The sequence below is a fragment of the Furipterus horrens genome, unplaced genomic scaffold, assembly GCF_987537825.1.
Source record: "Furipterus horrens unplaced genomic scaffold, mFurHor1.1.pri manual_scaffold_12, whole genome shotgun sequence".
Taxonomy (NCBI): Eukaryota; Metazoa; Chordata; class Mammalia; order Chiroptera; family Furipteridae; genus Furipterus; species Furipterus horrens.
In genome coordinates this window covers 69,263,445-69,288,079 of record NW_028327182.1, presented here as the reverse complement: position 1 = coordinate 69,288,079, position 24,635 = coordinate 69,263,445, and the positions used below count along the sequence as shown (strand labels likewise).

Here is a 24,635-nt window from a genome sequence, read left to right as displayed (position 1 = left end):
CCAATCTCACTGCAAGCAGATCAAGAGGACCTGGGTTCAGTCAAGCAGGCTGGACATGGGATGACTGTTAGGTCCCAGATCATCAGGCTTACTATGGGGAGTGAAGAAATGTAATGTTTTACAGGTACAAAGAGGTTTTTATTAACAAAAAGTTAAGTAGTTAAATTTCTGTGATGACATGGAGTACATTTCTGCCTAGTGAAGAGGCTAAAGCGGAATGGCATTGAAGGTTGCCATAGAGACGTATTCCCAAATTATATTATAGTATTAGAAACCATCAAATGGCACCCATATTCCTGGAGTGGTCATGAATCGGAGGTGGAACATGGGGCACAACTGGTCCAAAGCAGGTGTTTTCTTTGATTCTCAAGAATAGTTCTTAGACCATAGGCATCGCTACTATCGCTCCCCTCTTTCAGCTGACAGAACACATCCTTTCCAGAAGCTAGCCTTGTTAGCCCCTGTAAGGACCCTGGCAAGTTGTAACACCTCTCACATCCACCTTCTTGCTGGCTGAGAGATAAGACTTACGTAGCTACCACTGGAATTTGGCCTTCTGGAAATAGCACTGTGGGTTTAGGTTGTGAAAAGCTTCAACTGAGCTCAGCAACAGACTTCACCATTACTGGAAGTATACATTTGAGAATACTGCTTATGTTAGAAACATGTTACAGGCCAATTACACGGAAAACTAGGTAATGCTGAATGGAGTCATTGCTCACCATTCAAAACATAACTTTCATGGATGGCAAAATATGGTATAAACTCAGTAACTACACCTTCTATTAAAAGAGATCATTTGGAAAGATCCATATCTTGCCTTCTATCTCCCAGTGCTTGCTTTCTTAGAAACATCAACATTCCACATTCCACAATCAACATTCAAGTGCAGAAGGACAGAAGGAGACAAGCGAGGGAAATGTGGGGCATGAGAAAAGTGCAGTGTAATGGGAGTTGTCATGTTTATTTTTCTACAAAAGTAAAAACATTAGGTTGTGTTGATGGCGCTATCATTTTATCCCTAGTTTACTTCTCTCTGTACTTGAATCTCTGATCTAAACCTAAATAAAAATGAGGAGGGCTGAGAAAATTGTTTCCTATGGCACTTTATTGGAAGATAGTCCAGAAAACTATGTTGGGGATCATACAAGTTGAAAAGTGAGCTTGGGTTCTGAAAATAGCTGGTGTAGGTTCTAACATCCATTCTGAAGCCTATTGATAAAATGTATATAATATGTATAGGGTTAATAAGCATTTCATGGTTTAATATTGCTAAGGTAAAGCAAGAAAAAAGGTATAAGGACTAAAAAGGAAGATTTAAAGCTTTCATTTGCAGATCCTATGATGCCATTTATAGATACACACAACAAAAAATCTAGAGTAAACTTTTAGAATTAATGAGTGAGTTTGAGAAAGCCCTAGCCATAAAAAAGATTGATAAATTGGACTACATTAAAATCAAAGAACATCGTTAAGAGAGAGAAAAAGCAAGCCACAGAATGGAAAAAGTATTTGTAATACATGGAACCAAACAAGGGCTTGTATTTAGAATAAAGAGCTTCTGAATCAGACTTCTGGCCAAGATGGAGGCTTAGACGGACACGCTCGGTCTCCCTCTACTACTAGAAAGGAATACAACTACCTCAAAACAAAAGATAACCAGAAATTCCAGAAAATAAAACTACATGGAAGCCCAACATATGAAGTTATAAACCAGCAGTGCTCGCCTAGACAGGTAGGAGTGGCGAAATCGGAACCGGAACGGAAAGGTCGGGTAGTGCTATTTGCGGTAGCAGCGGGGAGAGAGGCAGGGGGAGCAATCCAGGCTGCAGTTGAGCCCCGGCAGCTCCCGATCCCAACGTGGGGAAAGGCAGCCCCCCATTGCCTCGGACGGTGAGGCCCAGAGGGCGGGAGGACGGATCCTGGTCTCCCAGTGGAGAATAACATCAGGAATCCATCTTGGACCCCCGCCCCCACACAAGCGCCACAGCGTGGCGAAAAAAAAAGGTCGGGATAGCCACAGGTCGCTGGGTAGTGAGGAGTACATGGGGCTCCGCCCCCCACAGCTTGCCCAGGAAGCAAAGCTAAACACAAATCTGTCAAAATGAAGCAGACAACGATTGAAATCCCGGTGACGCAGCTCACCAGGCAGATGAAGAACCTGACAGACGAACAAATAAACCTTTCCGAGGCTCAGTTCAGAGCTATTGTTATAAGGTGGCTTACAGAATTAGCAAAAGATTTGGAATAAGACAGGGAAGGAAAGAAAGCCACTCATACTGAAATGAATGAAAACACATATGAGACAAGTGGTGAGGAAATAAAATCCAGAGATCAAATCCACAAACCAGAACATAGAGAAGGAATAAACAGTCAACCAGTGCAGAGAGAGGAAACAAAAAGTAAGGAAAGTGAGGAGAGGATCAGAAACCTCTGGGACAGCTATAAGAGATCGAACATTTGGATTATAGGATTGCCAGAGGGTGAAGAAGAACTAGAAATTGAAAAATTATGTGAAAAAATAATGAAGCAGAACTTCACGAACTTGGGGATGGAAATAGACTTACAGGTCCAGGAAGCACAGAGAGTTCCAAAACAACTGGACCCGAGGAGAACCACTCCAAGACACATTATAATCAAATTGTTTCAAAAATTAAAGATAAAGAGAATCTTAAAAGCAGCAAGAGAGAAGAAAAGAATCATGTACAAAGGGATCCCAATTAGACTATCAGCTGATTTCTCAAGGGAGACCCTGCAGACAAGAAGGGACTGGCAAGAAATATTCAAAGTAATGAAAAGCAAAAACCTACAGCCATGAATACTTTATCCAGCGAAATTGTCATTCAGAATAGAAGGGCAGAGAAAGTGCTTCCAGGACAAAATAAAACTGAAGGAGTTCATTAGATTCAAACCACTATTATATGAGATGTTAAAGGGACTGGTTTAGAAGGAGGATCAAAACTATGAACATTAAAATGAAAACTGCATCACAAGAACCAACAACAGAAGCTAGGGAATTGAAACAAAGGCAAACTAAATAAGACAACGAGAGTGGAAAAAGAACTATAGGTATGGGAACATACTGGGGGGAGGTCAGCAGGGAGGGGGAAGGGGGAGAGGGAGGGAGATGGTATAGGGATTAGAAGCATAGTAGGAGGGAATGGAATAGACAGGAAGAGGTTGGGAAGAACTATATGCACAACCAATGGACATGGACTAAAAGGGGGGGACAACTGGAGGGAGGGGGACCATGGGGTGGAGAGAAGCAGAGGGAAGGGAAATTGGGACAACTGTAACAGCATAATCAATAAAACATATTAAAAAAAAAAAAGAGCTTCCAAGTCAGTACAAATGCAGATAGCAATAGAAAAGTGGGCACAAGACTCAAACTGGTATATCACAGGAGAGAAAACCCAATGGCCAATAAACATATACAGATGTGCTTGACCTCATTAGTAATCAGGGAAATACAAATACTGTTAAAGTAAACAAACTGTTGGTTGTTTTGAATTAGTTTTTGGAATATTGTCATATCCTTCTTATTGCCCTTGGTCTCAGAAACTTGGCCCTGTGGTTGTAAATGACTTGAATCTGAGAGCTGTTGGGGTCTGTTGGCCATCTCCCTGCCCACTCCCTCATTACTACAGCAGTCAGGGTCTGAGGAATGAAGGTCAGGCATTAGTTTTCATGGGTCAAGGTAGCTGAACCCAGGCAGACTGCCTAATGGCCCCAGTTCTCTGGTGGACTTGGCTGCTATTGACAAGCAGAGAAAATTATGACTTCCTCTTCTTTTCAACAGCATGGAAATCTCTGAGAAGAATAAAATAGAAAATTGTTGCAGAAAAAATATTACAGAGATTTGGGGTTTTCTGTCTCTCAAGAATCTTGTTCTTGCCACTTCTTTAATAATTTGTTTCAAAAAATTGGTAACTATATAGTACCAATTGCCCTGGGCCAGCAACTTGTACTTTGTTATGGCCTGGCATTATCACACAATTTTACTGGTATGTTTTAAGTCCAGTATAAAATGTTCAAGCTGATTTTTGGGAGATAGTTTAAGAGTTTTGGGATCTGCCTAGATGAAAATGGCAACAGTACATTTCCTACTGTAAAAAGCTATATGGAAAGAAAACAATCTTTGGGCTCCAAAAGAATTTGAACATCCAGTGACTATTTAAATAGCATTTTAAGAGTGGCTGTTTTATGTAGAATTTAAGATGTAAGACACACTATAGAGAAATGCAGGCAACGAAGACTTCAAAAACGGTCTAATAGCCTGATAACCAAACTATGTAGAGAGGAACCAGTCAGCCAAAATAGGTCAAGACAGACAACCCTGCTGACAGGTGGTGGTGGAAAATGTTTCTAAATTGCTGTTTTGGAAACTAATTGCTCTCAGGAAAAGCATGTAACAGGAGGCCTTTGATATAAAGGAACAGGGTTGGAGCCAGCTCACTATTTATATGTGCCATGTATAGTACCTATATGGCACAGCCTCAAGAGGCACTTTAAGCAAATCAAATAGCGCCATGTGGCTCAGAGAAGCATTTCAGGAGGGAGGTGGATGGCCAATACTGGAAACCTAGAAAAACAAAGATATGAACTTTGCTTTGAACCATAAGGGAATCCCAGAAATATTGGCCTGGGAGATGTTAGCCAATTTTCAGAGTTGCTTAGATGAATAGTGAACAAGCAGATGGGGAGTCTCAATAGATTTCAAGGGATTTGCTCCAATCAAGCTGACATTCTGCCCACAGTCTCCCAGCTTCATTCCAACTCACCGTCTACCTACACAATGAAGCACCCAAGTAAAACATCATGTTACAGCAGTATCTTTCCATGCTTGCCCTGAAACCTTACCCCCTTCTAAATGCTGACATGTCAGTTGTCTGCTTAGTGACCGTTATAATACTGAAAATTCCTTTATTTAGCTCTCTTGAGATGAAGTCATGCAGCTATAAGAGTGACTTGCAAAACAAAATCAAATTCCGTTCTCAGTTAAAGGGGCCATGGAAAGTCTTGAAGTCTTTAATGCTAAAGCTTCTTATCTATCACATTTCATTAGAAAAACTATTACAGTGTTCCCAAATTTTAAAAGGAGTAATTTATATTTATAGAAAAACAAAATGCACACAGTTGGTTTGGCAAATTAAGGAATATACTTGCTGATTCTGTCACATTTGGTTTTGCCATTAACAGAGATGAAAGCTGACTTCATCATACTGTATACTGCTGTACTTTATAGACTCCTCCTCTATTCACCATGGAATTATATACACGTTGCTGTACGGTATACTTGGGCAAATCCCAGAGTGTTTCTCTTTTTTTCTACCAATGTCATGGTAGATATAATACTTACTTGGGGTGATTGAGACTATCAAATAGTAATGTCTGCAGAGCTATGTGAGTCTAGAATAATTTCAAGACACAGAAGGGTTCCGGCACCAGCTCTGGTACAATCTAGTGACATTATCTTGCTATTAAATTCCTTTGGCTTTTCTTTTCTTCAGCTGTAAATAGAGATGACTGCACCTGTCCTGTCTATTTACAAGGCTGCTATGAGGATCAAATGAGATAACGGCAATGCAACTTTTCTTTGAGAAGTACAAAGAACTAGGACAAATATAAAGTATCAGTAACAGGGAGGAGAGGGCTGGGATTTTCTATCATATCCAGGGGCATTTAGATAGTGTTACACTCCAAATACCACATTTCATATCTTTCTATCTTCTTTGCATTCTCTCTTCAGAACCACCCCATTCCCAACCTTGCCCCTTCCTAACTATTGTCTTTGGTATGTCATGAGTCACATCTGAGCTTTCTGGATTCTCTAAGTTAGGTATTCAGGAATTTAGGCTTTTCAACTTCAAAAAATAAAAACTCAGGTTGACTTAAGGTAATATCCGTGAGGTGGGGAAGGAATTGCCCTCAGATGTGTACAGAACAATGGAAGAATACGTGTGGCATGCCTTACATTATTTTAAATTTAGTATATCTTTTCAAACACTAACATTAAAAAAATCTGATATCCCAGGGATTGAAGTAATAAGCAGCTTGTTTAAAGGTCTAAACTCCTCCATTTAATTTATTCCTGTCTTTTGTTCACATTGGCATGTGGTCCTATTTCTTTACCTGGTTATGAACTTTAAACACATTGTGCTAAAATAGAAAAATAATTTATTTTTGCCACAATCTGGGGCCTCAAAGAAGTATGAGCTTTGTCCCAAGATATAGTTCTATGAAGATCAATGGGTTTTGGCTTGGAAGAATGTTCTGTTCACCATTTCTAAAATAAACCTTTAAAAACAGTGAATCATGTAATTTACTCAAAAAGTGACCTAATATATAAAATTACTTAATTAGTGAAATTAGATGACAGCATTAGTTTATCAAGGCTGACCCTGGATTGGGCTTGGGTGTCTCATTCTACCAGGAACTAGCTGTGCGGTCACAGGGGGGTCTCTGTACCTCTCTGGGCCCAGGCTCCCTATGTTTAGGAGAAGTCTGGATTAGTTTATCCCTAAAGTCCTATCTGCCTTTGAGTTTTTTCATCTAGGATAAACCCTTCACAGACAAATGTCCTTACATATTATCCTTCATATGATATAACATTGAATTAAACATGCTGTTAGCATATTGAACTGAACATGTTTGCACCTCCAATTTCTACTGAAAGGCCAGTATTTTATTTTCATATTTTATTAAAGAAAGGAATGAAAAAGAGAAGACAGTAAAATGCTGAACAGGCAAATCTCCACTTACATTTGCTTCAGTGAACCTGATTGGCCTAGTTTGGCTCTTCTATAATGTCAGACTAGAGCGAAAAATTTGACTAATTTTACTTACTTGTGAAAAAATTAGACTGAACAGGAAAAATATCTGAATTGGGGAATTCTGAAAAGACAAACAAAATTTTACTCATTTTTAAAATGTCAATAACAGTACTAAGGAGTCACTGCCTTTGAGGGAGAGGATCTTCAGGGCAGCTTAAACCAAATGATAACACTTGTAAGGAACAGAGTATTGCGCAGTGGTTAAGGAGGTTCATATTAACTGAAGACTCCTTCTCGACAGTCATAATTATTAGTACAGATGAATGAGGTTTATGATACACAATGTATAGTTCTGCCATCACCTAATGATCATTTAAAATAGTGATTGTTTCATAATAACATGTCAGGAAAATGTTATAAAAATCTATTTAGACTTTACTGAGTCAATGGGAAATTAACTATTTTGTGTATCTGACCAAGAAATTCTTTAGGTTCACAGCTTTGTTTTAAAGGGTGACTTTTAAAAAATGATGGCTCAGTGCTAAAACTTCACACAGAACCAGTGCCTTAACAAATTATGAAAATAAAATTAGCTGGGTGTGGGTCACAGCAGAACTATTTCTCTGGGACTGTTGGGGGAATTTTAACACTTCAGTGACACCCACAGAATGAATTCCTCTCTTGAAATAACATGAGCCAACTACTTCAAGCTGAATTTCTTCATTTTTCCTTCCAATTCCCCAACTCTTCACTATATAAAAAGACATGCACTTAAAAATCATCTGGGATTATTTAAAAGGATCAGTCTAAAGGACTCACAATTTCTTGCCTTCCAATGACATTTTGACCCTGAGATGGATGAGCCAGGAGGAATGGATGGGCGGCAGTGTGAAGGAACAGAGTTGTTTTCTGGATGCACTCCACTGTGGTCAGTAATGTGGGGAGAAGTTTGTCTTCAATATCCCCGAGTGGGTGAGCGGAAGGAGCTGAGCCCTGGGGTGAGTGAGGCCCTGAGGAATTGGAAGGAAGCCACACAGTGGAGGGAAGTGAACTAACCTAAGTAGAATAGCTGGTGAAGCCAAGATGTGCATGTTCAGGAGCCCTCCTGATCACAAGGCACAGAGGTAGCTGACAAGGCGGGGCTAGGGATTAGTGTAACCAAGGTTAGTAGACCAGCAGATGGGTGGCGGAAGTGGATGCGCGTGCGTATGCTGAAACAGGACAAGGGGTCTGAAGCTGAGACTACATGTAACTAAGTGAATGATGCTTCCAACTTCTGTGGGGTAGGGAGTGGGTAAACACTGACCAGATTTTATCTTGAATTCAAACTTATTATTTACCCACGGTTAAGGCTTTTTGGTTATAAATCTCTCATTTTTCAGTTGTTTTATAAGCTGCCATCTGAGACTGAGTTTCATTGGTTTTGAGCAATAACTCAATAATCAAGTTAATATAGGGTTATTCTCATATTGCCATGCAGATTAACAGGCCGATAATCAGAACAAAGAAGGAATCAAGGTGCTGAACCCAGTGGGCATGACCTAGCAGAGTGAGAATCACTAAGGAGGCAGCTGGACCTGTTGTGGAGACTGAGGAAGGTCCCTAGTCTGGTGCGCAGCCCCTCTCTGTGGGACCTATGCCATTAAGGCTGCAGGAGTCTCCCAAGAAGGAGTCTGTGCAAATTGGGGTCAGTGAAAACTCAGGTAACTGATGTCCAAAAACAGCCACTTCCTGTGGCCTGCAATGTGCTGATGGGAAAAGATGTGGAAGGAGCTCTTTACATTGAAAAACTTGGAATTACCTGCCAAGGCTTTAGGACTGAGGGATGCAGAGGGGTCTGGGAGAGTGGGCTGTCACTGGGGTGAGTGGCAAGGAGAAAACATGCTCAAGTTCAAGTGGTCATTGAGTTCAGAGGGAAAAACAGTAATCACAGCACCTGCTGGGGTTGTTTATTTCATAACAGGCATTGTGTTGAGTGCTTTACATGCATTATGAAATGTATTCCTTTTAGCAACTAGCTGATAGAGGATTATAAATTCACCTTACAGAGGAGGAAAACAAACACCACAAAAAATGAAAGATGTTGCCCAAGGTTATAGTTCATGACTGATGGAGCCTGACTTGAAGCCATGTGAGCTGGACTCCAAAGTCACAGCTCCTCACTTCGGGCAATGGGCAGGTACAACCTGAGTGTGAAGCAAAGAACTCAAAATGAAGTTCTGGGACACAACACATTATAATGTGGGAGATGCCTGGTCTTTCTTCCTCCCCTACCATATACAAAGTAGAAAGTCTTGAGGGAGAGAGGAGAACTTACAGGAATAAGGAGTCTGAAGAGGAGTAAATAAAGTCACAAAGGGACAAAGGGATTAAAGGCTACGGAGGAATCTTCCCATTATTGCACTGCCCCAGTCATTGTCCAAACCAAGAATTCTCTATCTTGATTCACTAATCTTCCAAAATGATTTCCGTGTAGACATTTAGATAATATGTTTGCCTTCTTAATCTTTGCTATGTGGCTGTCTGGCATGGAATTTTCCAAAGGGCTTTATATGGTAGATGCTTTAACAAGAAAGTCAAACGCACGACTGACTATCACCAGGGAAAATCAAGTGTCGCTCCATGAGAAACAGAGCCACCTCTAACAACTTAGAAAGATAACTGGGGGTGGGGTGAGGGAGCTGTGCTTTCAACTTCATTTCAAAGGGAAACAGGCTTCAAGTAAACTCTCCAGGAAGCAGGAGTGTTGTTTTTTGTTTCCAATAATTGGTTCTAAACAGTTATTTAAAAATGTGTTGATTTGTGATCACTATGTACACCTTTGGTTTAAGCTTTGCTCAGATGAGCTAAGGCTGACAGTGTGAAGATCCATTTTTATGGGGGTAAATGTGTTTTCATGAAATAGGCCATGATGCCCTTCTCCTGTTCATTCTCCTCACTCCTCTAACAGGCTGTTTTTGCTATGCTCAGGGTCAAACTTGCTCTCAGGCAGGACATGACCCCAGAAGCCTCAGCCCCAAATGTCAAAAGATAAAATGCTTTGCAAAGAGAGAAATGCCTTAACCCTTCTAGGGAGCAGCAGATGAAAACGATCTCTCTCCCATGGCTTTCCAAAACTTGTCTGCACAAGTGAGTGTGGTATAATTCTTGTAACATTTTAGAAGATAGGCAGGACATTCTAGGGGCAAGCAAGCCCCTGGTTATATATTCTATCAATTGCTAGGAAGTGACTATTCGAAGGGAAAACAGAATCACAAGGCTCTAGAAACATCGTCTAGGACTTGCTACCCACATCATGGTCCCTGGACCAACAGCATACCATCCCCTGGAAGTGTATTAGAGATGCAGAGTCTCAGGTCCCACAAAGATCTGCTGAATCAAATTCGAGGGCTGCACAGCACTGCCCTGGCCTGGCTCTTCAGATCCAGCCAGGACTGAGGAGCTTTGTCTGATTTGCTTTCTCATACATTCAGGTAAAGAGACATCATCTACTTGTAAGTTTCACTCCTTGTCAGGAATCAGAGTTTGCAGGAGAAAGTGAGTTCTCAGGCCAGCTCCCTTCCCTTAAGTCACCTCACTATCATGGGCCCAGTAGGGAGGGACTCCTGAAAGAGCAAGTCCAGTTATCACTTCGATTGATAAATGAGGGACTTTCATTGATGGTCACCACCCATTCCCATAGACTGTGTGGTCTGGGTCATTGATTCTAACTTTTCATATTCTCACTCTTGACGCACCACAAAGCTCTTTCTGGAAGCATAAAGGAGGCCACTGGCCAACCTCTTCTGCCCTGAAGAAAAAGTTCAGCTCAGTCCATAGACTGCTCATTGGACAAATGCCTGACTTCCCCTTGGGGCTGAAGCTCAAGAGAAAAAAAATGCATGCCATGAAATAGTTTGGTACTCTCTCTTGCAGTGGAAACATATTTGGTGTGTGTTTGACTCTGCAGATAAGCTGATGATAGTCTACTTCAGTAGTTTTTTATCCAGCAATTCAAATTGAGTGTATCCAATGAAAGAGGATCTCCTCGTTGGTTGACCTCAGGTGCATACTTCTGAGGGATGGCACTGATTCTGAACAAAAAGGCCCCCAAACACTTAGTGTCGGTTCTGATCAGGGCTCCTGAATTTCCTGCTTTCTTCCTTCCTGCTGGTACCTGTCTGTTCTGTGAGTCAGATCCCAGCTCAACCTTGCACTGGGTTCTAGAGAGTCGGTGTGCCCATCACCTAGTCCCTGCCCTCACAGGGCTCCTGGGGCCCAGACTCAGGTTTTGGGGGAGAAGGAAGCCCCTTTTCCTTTGGAGGTTTCTTTCTTTAAAAAAAAAAAAAAAGATTTTATTTATTGTTAGAAAGAGGGCAAGGGAAGGAGAAAGGAGAGAAACATCAATGTGTGGTTGCCTCTCACACACCGCCAACTGGGGACCTGGACTGCAATGCAGGCATGTGCTCTGACTGGGAGCTGAACTGGCAACCCTTTGGTTCGCAGGCTGGTGCTCAGTCTATTGAGCCACATCAGCCAGGGCTTCCTTTGGGAGTTTCTTATTGCCCCCCTGTGCGCCCTCCCCTCATGAGCACAGTGGAGGCGGGAAGAGGAGACACCCCTGACCCATCTTCGTCAGGTTTCTCTGTCTGGGAGAGATCCTGGTCCCACAACTTCCTTGACACTCACTCATTTAAACCCTGAGCTTCATACCTGCATATCCATGCTTGACCCAGAGGAAACCCAGAACCCACTCTATCAGGGAGTGATCAACATTTGCCAAGAAAGCAAGATACACATTGAGAGGAGAGGGGCTGAAGGGAGCCAGGCACCAGTGGGGAGACCAAGTCCGAGGGGTAGAAGTGCAGGAGGACCCGTGGTCATCTGGCCACGTGCCCCTTTGTTTTTAGTTGTGAGTCCCTTCTTCTAAACCTGAGAGTATTTAAATATATCAACCAAGAAAACCAAACTGAGCTTTAAAAGAATAACTTTAAAAAGTACAGGAATATTATTCAGATATTATTCAATTTTCAAAAGGAAGGAAATTCTCACAACATCTACAACACAGATGAATCCTAAGACATTATGCTAAGTGAAATCAGCCAGTTACAAAAGGACAAATATCGTGTGATTTCACTTACATGAGGTCCCTAAAATAGGCAAGTTCATAGAAACAGAAAGTAGAAGAGTATCACCAGGGGCTGGGGAAGGGGAAATGGGGAATTAGTTTTTAAAGGAGACAGTTTCAGTTTGGGATGATAAAAAAATGTTCTGGAGATGGATGGTGGGGCTGGTTGCACAACAATGAAAATGTTCTTAATGCTATGAACTGCACACTTAAAATGATTAAGGTGTTAAATTGGGTTATGTGTATTTTACCATAGTTAATAAAAACAACAAGTGTAAAAGAATCAGCGCATGTTTGCACTACAGACACAAGAGACCTCAGGTGACATTAATAAGATTGCTTCCAAATGATTAGTTTACAAATACTGTATTTGTTGTATATGTGATGTATGAATCATGCATCAAAATTTTATTTTTTATTTCAGGAAATTTACCTAATTTTTAACCCATGAAATACTTAGAAGAAAAATCTGAAATAATTTTTTAAATGGGAGGAACGAAGAAAAACCTCATGAAGTCTGTCTTTTTTCCTGTTTATTCTTATAGACTTTCGTTAATTAAGCCCAATGAAAAAGAAAAGCCAACATGAAGGCAAAAATGTTAAGTGAATAAACAACCTTAGTCTTTTGTCCTTAACTCAAGAATTAGAAGAATAAAGATTTTGTAAATGGTACGGTAGAAAAAAGAAAAAGGCAATTGAAAAGCTTGATGAAATGTATGTATATATGTATATCTCCTTCTAAATACATTTATTTTCCTTTGAGACACTGGTCTGGCTTTGTTCTTTTGTTTTTCTATCAAACAGAAGCAGATGGTCCCAGGGAATCAACCTTTTCAGTTATTTGAAGTATCAGGCATGTCCAGCCATTTTTTGTTCTAGAATCTCTAGGCAGAAGTCAACACTATTCTTACCTGCTTTTACTTCTTAAGAAATTTTCAGATTTAAAAAGACAATGAAGAGTAAGCATGACTAATCTTACACTCCCCCACCCCGAGGTAAACTTAAATTAGAAGTCATTTATTTCTAGAACATTAAATTCCAATCAGGTGAGAAACATATAACAAACTGCTCCTGCTGGAGGACAAAGATATCACCCACAAATCACAGCTCAAGAGCTCACATGAGGCAAGAATCACAAAGGTGGAGGGGGGTGTCGAAGTCCAATGACTGGGTCACCAGCTGCCTGAGAAGACCCTGGGCTGTGCACTGCCAGCTGTGCCTCACTACCTTGCGAAGGGGGGTAGGACATTCCTAGGACACAGAGGCTGGGTCTGGTGGGTGGAGAGCCCAGGACCAGAGAAACAGAACCTCCTGGAGAGCACAGACAATAGTCCCTTCTGACCTTAAAGGCTGAAGTTCATTTTTGCAGGAGCTTTAAATTCCTTTATAATCGTGGGAGGGACATGCAAAAATCCCAGTAGCTCCAGGGGATGGGCCCAGCACCAGCATTATGAAGCATTCCCCAGGTGATTTGCATTGTATGGCCCAGGTTGACAATCCCTGCTTAATCCAGAGGTGAGCAGGGTCAGTCAAGGCATTACAATACTACAAAGTTCCCCAGGTGATACTAAAGTCCCACCAGTCCAAGGTCCACTGGTTTCACAGGAAAACAAGAGGGAAATTCTGCATGTAAATAACTGATTTCAGATCCTTTTTTTTTTTTTAAAGCCAAGATTTATATCTAAAAGAACAGTCTCGGTGAAGAAATTTTGGAACAGAGATAAAAAAAGAGAAACTCAGAATCTGTAAAGATATATTTTACTATCCCTCACCCCCGACCAACTTCCTTGATAGGACTCCACTGACATGAATTGGGAGAGAACAGTCTTTGTCTTCTGTCTCCTCGCAAGAACAATTCAATTGGAAAGGTACAGTGGTGTGCTGCTACTAGTATTATTAGTATTACTAGTATTGCTACAATTACTAGGAGGGAGTTAGCCCTGGCTGGTTTAGCTCAGTGGATTGAGCGTCGGCCTGCGAGCTAAGTGTCGCTGGTTCGATCTTCCAGTCAGGGCACATCAGAGAAGGAAAACTCTGACTCCAAAAAACCTCTGCTGCCTTGCGGCATACCTCGTCAGGGGAAGGCTAAGGGAGTAAACCCCGACAGAAAATCCGGAGCCGGAGTCCCTAAGGCGGTTTGACGTTGTAGTCAACACCGGCAACTCCTGCGGCGCACCTGAAGCCAAGCTGTATTGACTCCGTCTTTCCCTTGGACCCTTCAGCTGCGAAGAGAGGGGGGGGTCTGCTGCATGGGCAACAGCAGACCCTCCATATCACCCTGCCCAGGCTCTGTAGCTTCAGCTTCACTGGAGAGGACACTCCAGCGTCATCGCAAGATGTCGATTCAACACGAGAGGAGACAGATACCATGTCACTCCCGAGTCGGACTGCATAGCCATTCTCGGCAGTGCAGATAGACTCTTAAGAAGCTACACCATCGTCTTTCGAGACGGACGGCTGCCGACGACGACGACTAGGAGGGAGTGAGAAAGAGAGAGGGAGGAAGAGAGGGACAGAGGAAAGAAGAGAGGAGAGAAGGCATATGCACTTACAACTAGAAGGAGGAGTAGTGAAGGACTGAATTTTGCTCACTGAACTTGTTCTGTGCATACTTTCTTTCCTGCACAGGCAGCCAGAGTTGAGTGACTTGAGTTTCCATTTTAATCAAGAGCAGAACTGACAACTATCTCCATACTTCCTTCCAGACCCCAAGAAATCAGTTAAGGCTTTGAAAGAATGTTTCATGTCATGTCCTGAAGGCCTGTTCTTATGTGACAGTGGGAACCAGACCCAGTACTAGCAGGAAATGTTACTAACCTGACCCGTCATTCTACTAGCCTTCATCTAAAACATTAATTACTTTTGCTAAAATTGTCGTTTTTCTTTTAACTTTGCAGCTTTTGAGATATGCAATTAAAATGAATGTTTTTGCTCTTTTGCAATTTCACAAAAGTCAATGAAGACACCTGAAGATACTGTATTGGGTGACCTAACGAGAAACACATTTATTTTTCTAGCCTCTGGCATCTTGATGTTGGTAAGCACACACAAAAACTGATGTCTACATGTATTGGCATATGAATCACAAATCATTTCAGACTATTTGCTGTTACTATTCCTTGTTTTGCAATGGAAGGGGAGGCGGGACCATGCAAGCTGATGACTAAGATGAAGGAAATCCTGTCTGAGTTAAGATTGTCTTGATTGGGGGGTGGCGGAGCGGGAACTCTGGTGGGAGCTGGTAGAAAAGAAAGGTGGTGTTTAGATAGGAAAAGAGACTATATCTTGGGCCCCTATTCAGCCCTTGATTGTACTTGGACAGTTGTTACAATTAGGACAATGACTAAGTAGGAAAGAAAGGGAAGGAGGTGGGTTTTCCTCCTTGGAATTTCCAGCTGTAATCTTCCTGTTTGAATCCACCCACTGGCCTTGCTCACCTGGGTGCTCAGGAGGAAACAGGTCTGTCTGTATGCCCTGTTCATCCTGACTTGTGGAACCACAGGAGACATGGAGTATTGTTAATGCCCTGCTAGGAAACGGCAAGGGTGGGGTGCAGAGGTTGTCCTGCTCTTTTAAGAAAGAAGTTCTTTCCTAAGATTCTACTGGGTGTTTTCTAAGCTCTGTTGCCAGACCAAAACCTCTTGAGTTTTCTTTTTTTTTTGTTAAATTACACTTGGGTCTCAGAATTATTTAAACAAGATGTTCTTTGTTTTTTAAGTCTTTCCACTTGGTCTGGAAATAATTTAGTTACACCTTGACCTCCTTTAACTAAAATTTAAGTTTTTTTCTGGCATTTCTCAAACTTAAGAAAATGAAAACAACTGTCCCAAGGCAGTGGGAAGATGTCCCAGCACCCACCTTGCCATGCGTACTGTTTGCTCACTGGTGAGCTTGTCCACAGCTGGGCTTCCAGGCACCACAGGAACTACGAAGATGGCAGCGTCCCTCCTAATTCCTTCCCACATCCCTTTGGTCCTGCTGGCTCAGCGCACCCATGCCTACGTCCTCCTCTCCCCTGCTGTGCCAGGCTGGGCACACTCCTCTCCTCTGCCTTGGAAGCCACACACAGAGAAACTCTCTGTCATGGCAGGGAGATCTGCAATAATTTTTCTCTAAACTCTAGTAACAGTTGAACTTTTCTCTCTGTGGCTTCAAGGGTTGTGGGCTTTTTAAAAAATGTTTTGAGCAAGAAGACCCATATTTAATTAAAAACAAACAAACAAACAAAAAACCCAAAACTTAAAACCAAGTAGCCGTTAGCTAACATTTAGCAAGCACTATAGAGCTAAGATTGCTAAGCTCTTTACATGCAATTTCTTTTATCCTCAGAGTAAACTTACGAGGTAGAACAATTTTCATTCCAGTTTTAGAAATGAAACTAAAACTTAAAAGTTAAGTAACCTGCCCAAATTCCCACAGCCAAAATAGCAAAAGCAGATTTCCAACCTAAGACCCAAGCTGGCCTTATTCCTCAAAAACCCCCTGCCGTCGTCCTGCTTTTCCTTTAGTATTCCTCTCAGAACAGCATGGTTCTAAGTCTCAGCGGGGCCTCTGCAGTTTTTGCAGGTGTTTGCTGATGAGTACAATTGCATATAAAATCCAACGTACTGAAACTCTCATACAGTCAAAGGAGGGAGAAACTAGGTCTCAAATACTGAGCTTCTGCTGGTTGCTCTCTATACATGGATAATCCCAGATGACAAATATAATTTTAAAAATTTGGTTACCCCCTGATCCCCATATACATGTGTGCTCAGAACACTCCAACCCCATTGCTCCTGGCCTGTCCTTGCTCTTGGACCCAGACCTGAGCCCATGAGAAGATTAATGTATATAACTCGTGAGTGAATATTATTCCTAGTAGAACTAGACATGTTCATTTGGCCATATATCTCTCCATAAACTTGTGACATGGTTATTAGCATTCCAGTGCTACACATGAAGAAAAGGAGGCCCAGAGAGGAAAAGTGACTTTTTCCAGTCTTCGGACTCAAACCCAGACGCTCCAACTCTTTTTAATAGACTACACCTGTCTACCTGTTGGCACATGGAAAACTTCAATGAAAAACATTAGAACAAACAACATAGCAGTAAAAGCAGCCCCAACATAAGGGAGTTGGCTTTGTTCCAGGAAAAAATGGACTCTGTCATAATTCCACTGCTGATCATGGGGGTCTCCTGCAGAGCTAAGATAATTTTAGGAGGGCCTCTTACTCTCCAGGGGGTTTCAGTAAATCTTTCTCCAAGTTAGGACTGAAATTGTCCAACAGCCTCTCCATCTGCTCTGAGATAATGCTGTGCTTACACGTCCTTCTACCCTTTATCTTGCTGTAGTAAATACACCTTCATGGCCTGGAATTTTGAGAAGGACCTGGAGAACTCTGTCCTGCCTCTCAGGTTACCCCGTGCCCACTCTCATGTCTTCCTTGGCCATCCTTTGTGGGCCTCTCCTGAGTGCAGCCCCTTTAGTCTTCTGTTTCTCAGAGTTCATGAGCTACTCAGTCACCTACAGGCACAGGTCAGCCTCTCTGAAGATCCTAAAGGGACTCTAAGAAGATCAGGTCTGCCTGATACTCCCTAGAGACAGTCATTCTCCTGTCCTCTGCCTGGAAAGCCCTTGTAGAAATAGGAGCCACGAGCATCCAAGGGATGTGTGCGCACATGGATGCGTACGTGTGCTCTATGTTCTCTATTTCTTTTATCTATCTATCTATCTGTTTTCTACCCCTATCAATTATCTATCTCCATCACCAACATTTATTTTCTATCTCTATATATCCCATGTAGATAATATATACATGTTTTACATATAGTATCACTATATTTAGATGTAACTATATATTATATATATTTTATGTACTCAATATCCTGTGGATTTGGAATCTGCATACAGACATCTATATTTTAAGGCTAGGGATTTCTCAGTCTGGCACAGCAGTTAAGAGCAGAAGCTTTGGAATCAGCAAGTCCTGGGCTTCATCCTCAGCTTTATTCCTTATTGACCTTAACAAGTACCCTAACCTGTGTATGTCTCAGTCTGCACATTATAAAGTGGGATAATCGCAGAGTTGTAGGCATTTAGCAGGCAATACGTGTTAGCAGCTGAGATTAGTTCCTGGTACCAATGTGCTCAACAAAAGGGAATTGCTGTATTTCCCCTGTGGATTATTTTAGCTGTCCCAGGGTGATCTGGATCACTAGAAGCATCTTCAAGGGTTACTCTTTCTGATGTTGATTCCAGGGGACTCCACAAAGAGCCTCCCAGAGATCCCCTTCCTTTTCCCCAACCTATATCAGTGTCAGTGAGCTAAGGGTGGAGGAGGAAGGTCTGCTCTAGCAGGTCCCATGGGGCTGGTCTGTTTCCTGCGTCCCTCCTTCCTGACACCAGTTTGCAATTACTGTATAGTCCTTGCTAATCAGCATCTCTTTTCTCTAATGGACAAACCAGAGCCTTGGAGGCCTCCCAGGGAGCACACGTCTTTGATCCGTGTCCACCAGCAGAAGCCCTTTCCTCTGTTCTCACGGGACCACATTACTCCACAAAGACAGTCACACAGCCCAAAGTGCCCCACATGCAGAGAAACATAGTTATGTAATTTCTACCAGGTACCAGAAAAATCAGTCCATGTAATTCGATAACACAAATTCTTCTGTAGTTCCCACACAGAGATCACTGACCTGGGCAAAAGCAGCAACATGGGAATTTTATGGGTGGGGTGACACAATGCCTAGGAAAAAATGCAAACCTTCCATAGATGGATCAATGCTCTCTTTATCATTATATACAGCTAGCATTATCCATGGGGGGAAGCACTTAATTTGGAAAAAAGAAACAAAACCCCACAGTTAGTTAAACTGCATTTTTATCTCATCTTTTATTAGTTGTTCCATGACTGTATTCCTCATCCAAAAGATTTTTTTGAATATTTTGAATTAACTCATTTTTAACTGACATCTTCACTCATTTATGGAACACTTTACTGAGTGCTTATTGTGTCTCAGGCCCTGGTGCATACTAGGTACTGAACAAGTAACAAATAACATGCCCTAACCTTTGGATTGTGGTGGCAATAATTACAGTTGAGGATGAGTGGAACAAATGTTTAATGTCTGTAAGAGTTATGAACGATGACTTAAAATTCACTGATCTCTAATGATAAAAGTCCTAGCAGTTTGAGAGGGCATTGTAATTAGATTCTTGAATAGGTCTCAACTCTAAGGAACGGGGGTTCCAGTCAGACACAGGCATTCCGACATCTGCCATATAGGTACTCTAATAGGTAAGAGGGCGGGGTGTCCTTCATGTCACTGGGGTTGCAGGCTACTGAGAGGAGATAGGTTGTGTCTATAGAAAGCTACAAAACAGAACTGGAAAGGGCCAGGGGACAGAGGCTGCTCTATTTCTGCAAGGTGGTGACAGAGACAAAGGTGTGAGGCAACAGCCATTGGCTATTGGCCATCCTTGTTCTTGGCCCTTTTTCCCAGCCCATAACTGAAATAGAAGTTGCAGCCAGGTGGAGATTGCTAACTCCAAATTCCACCACAATGGCCTGTAGGGAGTGCATGAGGAGGTGGGGCTCAGGGACACCGGGCATTCCAGCAGAGCCTCGTTCTTGCCACCCACCCAGTTTTCTAGGCATGGAAGGTCTATTGTCTCCCTGGAAGTGACACCGTCATGCACTCCTGCCATGCCACTGCAAGCTCAGGAAACAACCATGCAACCATTTTCCCTGTCCCGTCAGTTGGTCAAGAAGCGGGAGGCTGTTGCAGCTCATTGCAGACCCCCTGTGAAATGCTGAGCTGCGCAAACACCACAAGGATTCTTTTCCTCCCCTCTCTTCATTCAGGACTCTGCCCTAGTTATGGGGACAAAAGCCTTTTCCCCTAACAGGGGCTACTTCTGCTATATTCCCAAGTACAGAGGGGTGTCTTTTGTTTACTTAGTCTATTAGAGAAAAGAATGGGAACTATGTTTTTCTCTCGCCTGCCACATCTGTTCACTTGCCTCAGAGTTGATGCTTCTCAGCTTTTTCTCTGCAAATGTCCCTCTGGTTTATGTGCACCAAATGTGACTGGTCCTTGGCTTCCAAGAGCAGGTTTTTATTTGGAAGTAATTTAGATTTGCAAAAAAGTTGCAGCGATAATGCAGAGTCCCCCCTGTGCCTTTTGCTCAGACACCATGATGCTATGTCAACATCTTACATTCCTTTGGCACATTTTGTCAAAACTAGAAATTGACATGAGTACATTAACTAAACTATAGAGTCATCAGAATCTTGGCAGTTTTTCCACTAATGTTATTTCTCTCTTTCAGGATACTGCACTGTACTTAGAAGAGCTTTCCCCGTACCCGCCCCCCCTCAAAGAATTTGTCGCTTCAAAAGGCAGCCTCATTCAAGGCAGCAGAACACAAGCTAACAGAACACCCAGTGCGCATCAGCAGTCTGCCAGGAGCAGCGGGAGACTGGGAGGCACCCATATGAGGAGACCAGATCCAGGACCTCAGGGGCTTAATGTCTAGTGGGTAGAGCAGAATTTACAGGGGAGCTGCCAGAGACTTGTATTTCCTTTGAAATTCACTCCCTGGCCACATGGCCGGGATTGGACTACGTGCCATGAATTTCCCTAAGATTAGATATCCCCTTTTCCTTTCATGAATAATCAAAAGAAAAAGAAAAAAAACACACCACAGGGAAGCCCATAAAATCAAGGTTAGTGAGTCATTCATCTGTCCCAGGAGTCTCATTCACTGAGGGATCAGATATGAGAGGAGTGGCAACAGGTAGCCACCAACTGACCTGCCCTTTCTCTCATCTCAGCTGATTAAGTTCCATTCAATGAATTCCAGAAGCTTCTCACACCCTAAGGATAAAAAACCTGATGCAGCATATTTACTTTTAAGTCCTATCTTGGAGCAGCCCAACTGCTTTCCTGGAAAAGCATTCCTATTTCCGATGTTACAGCTGGGAGGATGAGAGCCTGCTCATTTTCCTGGTTTCAGTTCAGGGAAAGGCCTGCGGCAGGTGTGGGCGCCTTGGTTCTCAGTCTGGCTCTCCAGCTCTGGAGCATCGCAGCACTGATACCACACAACAGCTCTTCTTCAGCTTTCCCTCAGGCCCCAGAACCAAAGCATTAAGTGACTTGCTCTGGGTCAAAGAGTCAGTTAGTGGCCAGATGGGCATGAAGCTTTGTTGTTCCCCAAGACTTCTGTGCAGCCCTTGGTCCCAGAGGCTACCAGCTACTTGCACCCACTGCTTGGTTTGCAAGCCAACTAAGCCAAGCCTGGGGTTCCAAATTCCACCTACCAACTGATACCAGCAGATACAGTGAGAGGGGCCAATTTTAGAGCTTTCTCTTAAGTCCTCTACTCAAAGATAGATATTGTTTTTCAGATTAAAAGAACGAGGCATTTCTAAACCATTTTTTTTTTGCCATGACCTCATTACCAGACATAATGTTGGAAAGTTATGTTTACCACCCTTTCATTTTCCCTCAAATTTTCTCTATTATTTAAATTTGAGAATGTAACCCATTTATTTTTTACCCTCTCTCCAGGAAGATAGTTAGGACAGTGCTTTGATTTTTATTATTTTAGCAAAGTTTTACCTTCTATTCAAGATTTTTTACTTGAATTTCATTTTTTTCTCTTTCTGGTTCCAAATACACCCACTGACAGTGTCAGAGACGTGAGCCCCCATCTTTCCTTCATAGTTTCATCTAGTTCTGGGATGCTCCGATGAGTCCCTGGTGTTAGTTACCACGGCCAAGACATACAAGCCACCAGGGAGGACTGCTTTAATTGCCTCTGAGATATGCTTGTTTTTCCATTAAGAAAGAATCCTGTGATATTTCCCTTCTTCTTAGGGGTCCAGATTTTGAACAATTGGTTCTAAAGCTCAAGGGGATTCTGGAAAAGGGCTGTTCTCTGTGATTCTTAAATACATCATTTGGAGCATCTTAGCACAATACATTTTTTTTCATAATTTATCAATAAACTGAAAGAGGAAGAGAAAACCTTTAGAACATATTGCTGTTGCTACTTCTCTTGCTTCTTTCCTTCCTTCCCTCCTTCCTTTCTTCCATCCAGGGGAGGGAAAAGTATGGCCATGTGTGTAGGAGTGCCATTTTCCAAGTAAATTTTCCAGGGCATGGATCCTTAGAAGGCACCATGGAAACTGAAGCTAGTGTCGAAGGCAGTCTGGAGCCCAGCATTTCCTGGGGCACACGTGGCTACACCCTGATACCTGTGAGAATCTAAAGTCTGTGGCCTCCCAGCTGAGGTCATGAGGTCAGCCCGCCCCTCTGCATATTTAATCTAAGGTAAAGAAAGTCTTTGTTCTCTGGTATTCTCTTCCTCCCAGAATCACACAGGACTGGTTTCTTACATCTTCAAGGCCCATCTCTTAAGATAACTAACAATGCTCAGCATAGGCTGCAGTGGGCGCTTTTGCTTTTAAGTCTCCTTGAAGGCTAGGATCATGCTGCTGCGGGAACCTTTCCTGACACAGGCCCAGCAGACACCTCAAGCACTTGCTCTGTGCCACACTCCAGGGCACTTCACATATATCCACTCATCTGACAGCCCCTAACCCTAGAGGTAGATACCACTAGTAACATCCCCACTGCAGGACATAGGTTTTTGGTGAATGCAAGGGGTAGGTAGCAGCTCATCAGCTGTGGAGTCGGGAATGGCCCCCAGGCAGCCTGCCTTCAGAGTGTGGGGTGGTAATGATTATGCCACACTGTCTTTTAGGAGGAGCCCTCTGCACATGCGCTTGACACCTTGGCATTGCATTCAAGACAGGGCATTGCATTCAGGAAGACAACCTGAACAACAGGGAGTGCTGCCCATATTTGCACATGCAAAGCACACATGTTTACATTGGGTCCTGAGCCCACGCTGCCCAGTAGGATTTCTGTTTCCTTTTCTCCTTCGGACACCTGATCATGTTGCTTCTCCCTTGCTCTGGGCTCCTGCTCTTCAGAGCAAAGAATTAGAGGAGTGTGGGAGAGGATTTACCATTCTAGGAACCAGGCTCCCAACACAAAACAACACTTTGTTAGTCACAGTTAAGAGCAAGGAGAAAGCACAACTAGAAAACTCAAAAGCTCAGGTGAACCTGCACTACTGACATATAGTCTGATCCTGGGAAGCTCAGTGCAGTAAGCAAGTGTCTGGGTTCAAATCCCACGTCTGCCACTTATAAAGACAGACGTTGGACAAGCTGTTTAAACTCTTTGTGCCTTTGTATTCCCATCCGTAAAATGGGGTGGTAACAGTTACCTACCTCATAGGTGTGTTCTCCTATGAGGCTCAGAATAATTAAGACGCAAAATTGAAACATAGGAAGTACTCACTCAATAATTATTCTCTTTGCTAACCATTTGTAGCTGTTTCTGCTATAAGCTTTTCAAGCAACAATGAACAGCCCCTTTTACTGAATTGACCTATCACTGGAAAGAGGCCTTGGTACAAATAGGCAATGAGATGGGATTCTCAAGCATGGTACACAAATATGGGAGGAGTTGAACTTGTCACAATTAAGAAAGGCATTTTAAAGAATACAGTTAAGGATCAAGAAATTATTTTATGAGTAACAGCTATTAAAGGCAGTGGTCAGTAAGAAGTTATTAAGTAGAAGATCGTTGTTAAGCATTACAAATTACATGTCTGTTGAATAACATTATTAATATGTATCTAATAAAATAAATCAGAAATATCGATGTTTTTATTTGTAGATTTAGAATCTAAACAGTAGGGGCATTAAATAAATTGACAAGTGATTCCCACTGTCTCGCAATACAATACTCTGGCTCAGTGGGAACGCAGACTCCTAGGCTCCACCCCAGAAAGTCTGATGATATCTGTGGACCAGAAGTCTGAATTTTTAGCTGGCCTTTCTAGGTGAGTTTAGGCATCCAAGGACTACACTCTGAGAAGCTAGGCCATAAATGCTCTTCGTCCCATCCAAGGATCAGAGAGCAAAAAGACTCAGGTGAGTTCGCAGCCTCCAAGACGTTTTAGAGGGAGGCATAGAGGTGTATAACATGTGACAGGGAACTGGCCTTTGTAAGAAGCTCGGGAATATTCGCTTCCTATTCGAAGTGTGGAAACCAGGGCTCCAGATTTATGAGACTGGGTAGAGCTGCATTTAGGACCCAGATATTCTGACATGAAGCCCTTTCCACCAATTTTAGAATCAGTCCTAGATAAGATTTCCAGGACTCTTACCATCCTTAGAAAAGAAAACTATGTTACAAAAGTGATTCTGGGGGACAAAGGAGTGTGGGAGACAGAAGCGGCAATACACACAAGCTCAATAGGATTCAGTGCTTTCCTTTTAAGAAACCTCATCTGTCTTTGAGTTGTGCTTACTGCTCTGGTTCATAACTGAGCCAAGTCTTATAGTGTCATATGTGTTTAAGGACCCATAAGGGTCAGATATCCCGGTTCTGATCTTACATCAGGACATGTAGAAAGGCAGAAACAGACTGAGTTTTAAGAAAACTTTGGCCTGGAATATTCGATCAAAGTCTCTAACTTTCCAATCCCCGAACTGGAGCAGAAAGCAGAAAAATAAGGCTAAAGGTTCTTTTCCAGGCTAGGATAGTTCTTCCTTGCTCACAACCTTTAAAATTTGTTTTACATGAGGACAGAACAATGTGAAAATAACAGAATTTAAATCAAATCACAAATGCAGCTTCCCATTGTCCCTATGTGCACACTCTACCCAGAGTGGGAACACTGGAGAAGA

At 42.5% G+C, this 24,635-nt stretch overlaps 1 protein-coding gene across 1 annotated transcript in view; it reads right to left on the bottom strand.

The window, feature by feature from the left end:
- The window catches only part of COL4A2 (collagen type IV alpha 2 chain), a 198,901-nt gene that overhangs the window by 169,204 nt on the left and 5,062 nt on the right, over window positions 1-24,635 (bottom strand). The gene's annotated exons all lie outside the window — the stretch shown is intronic.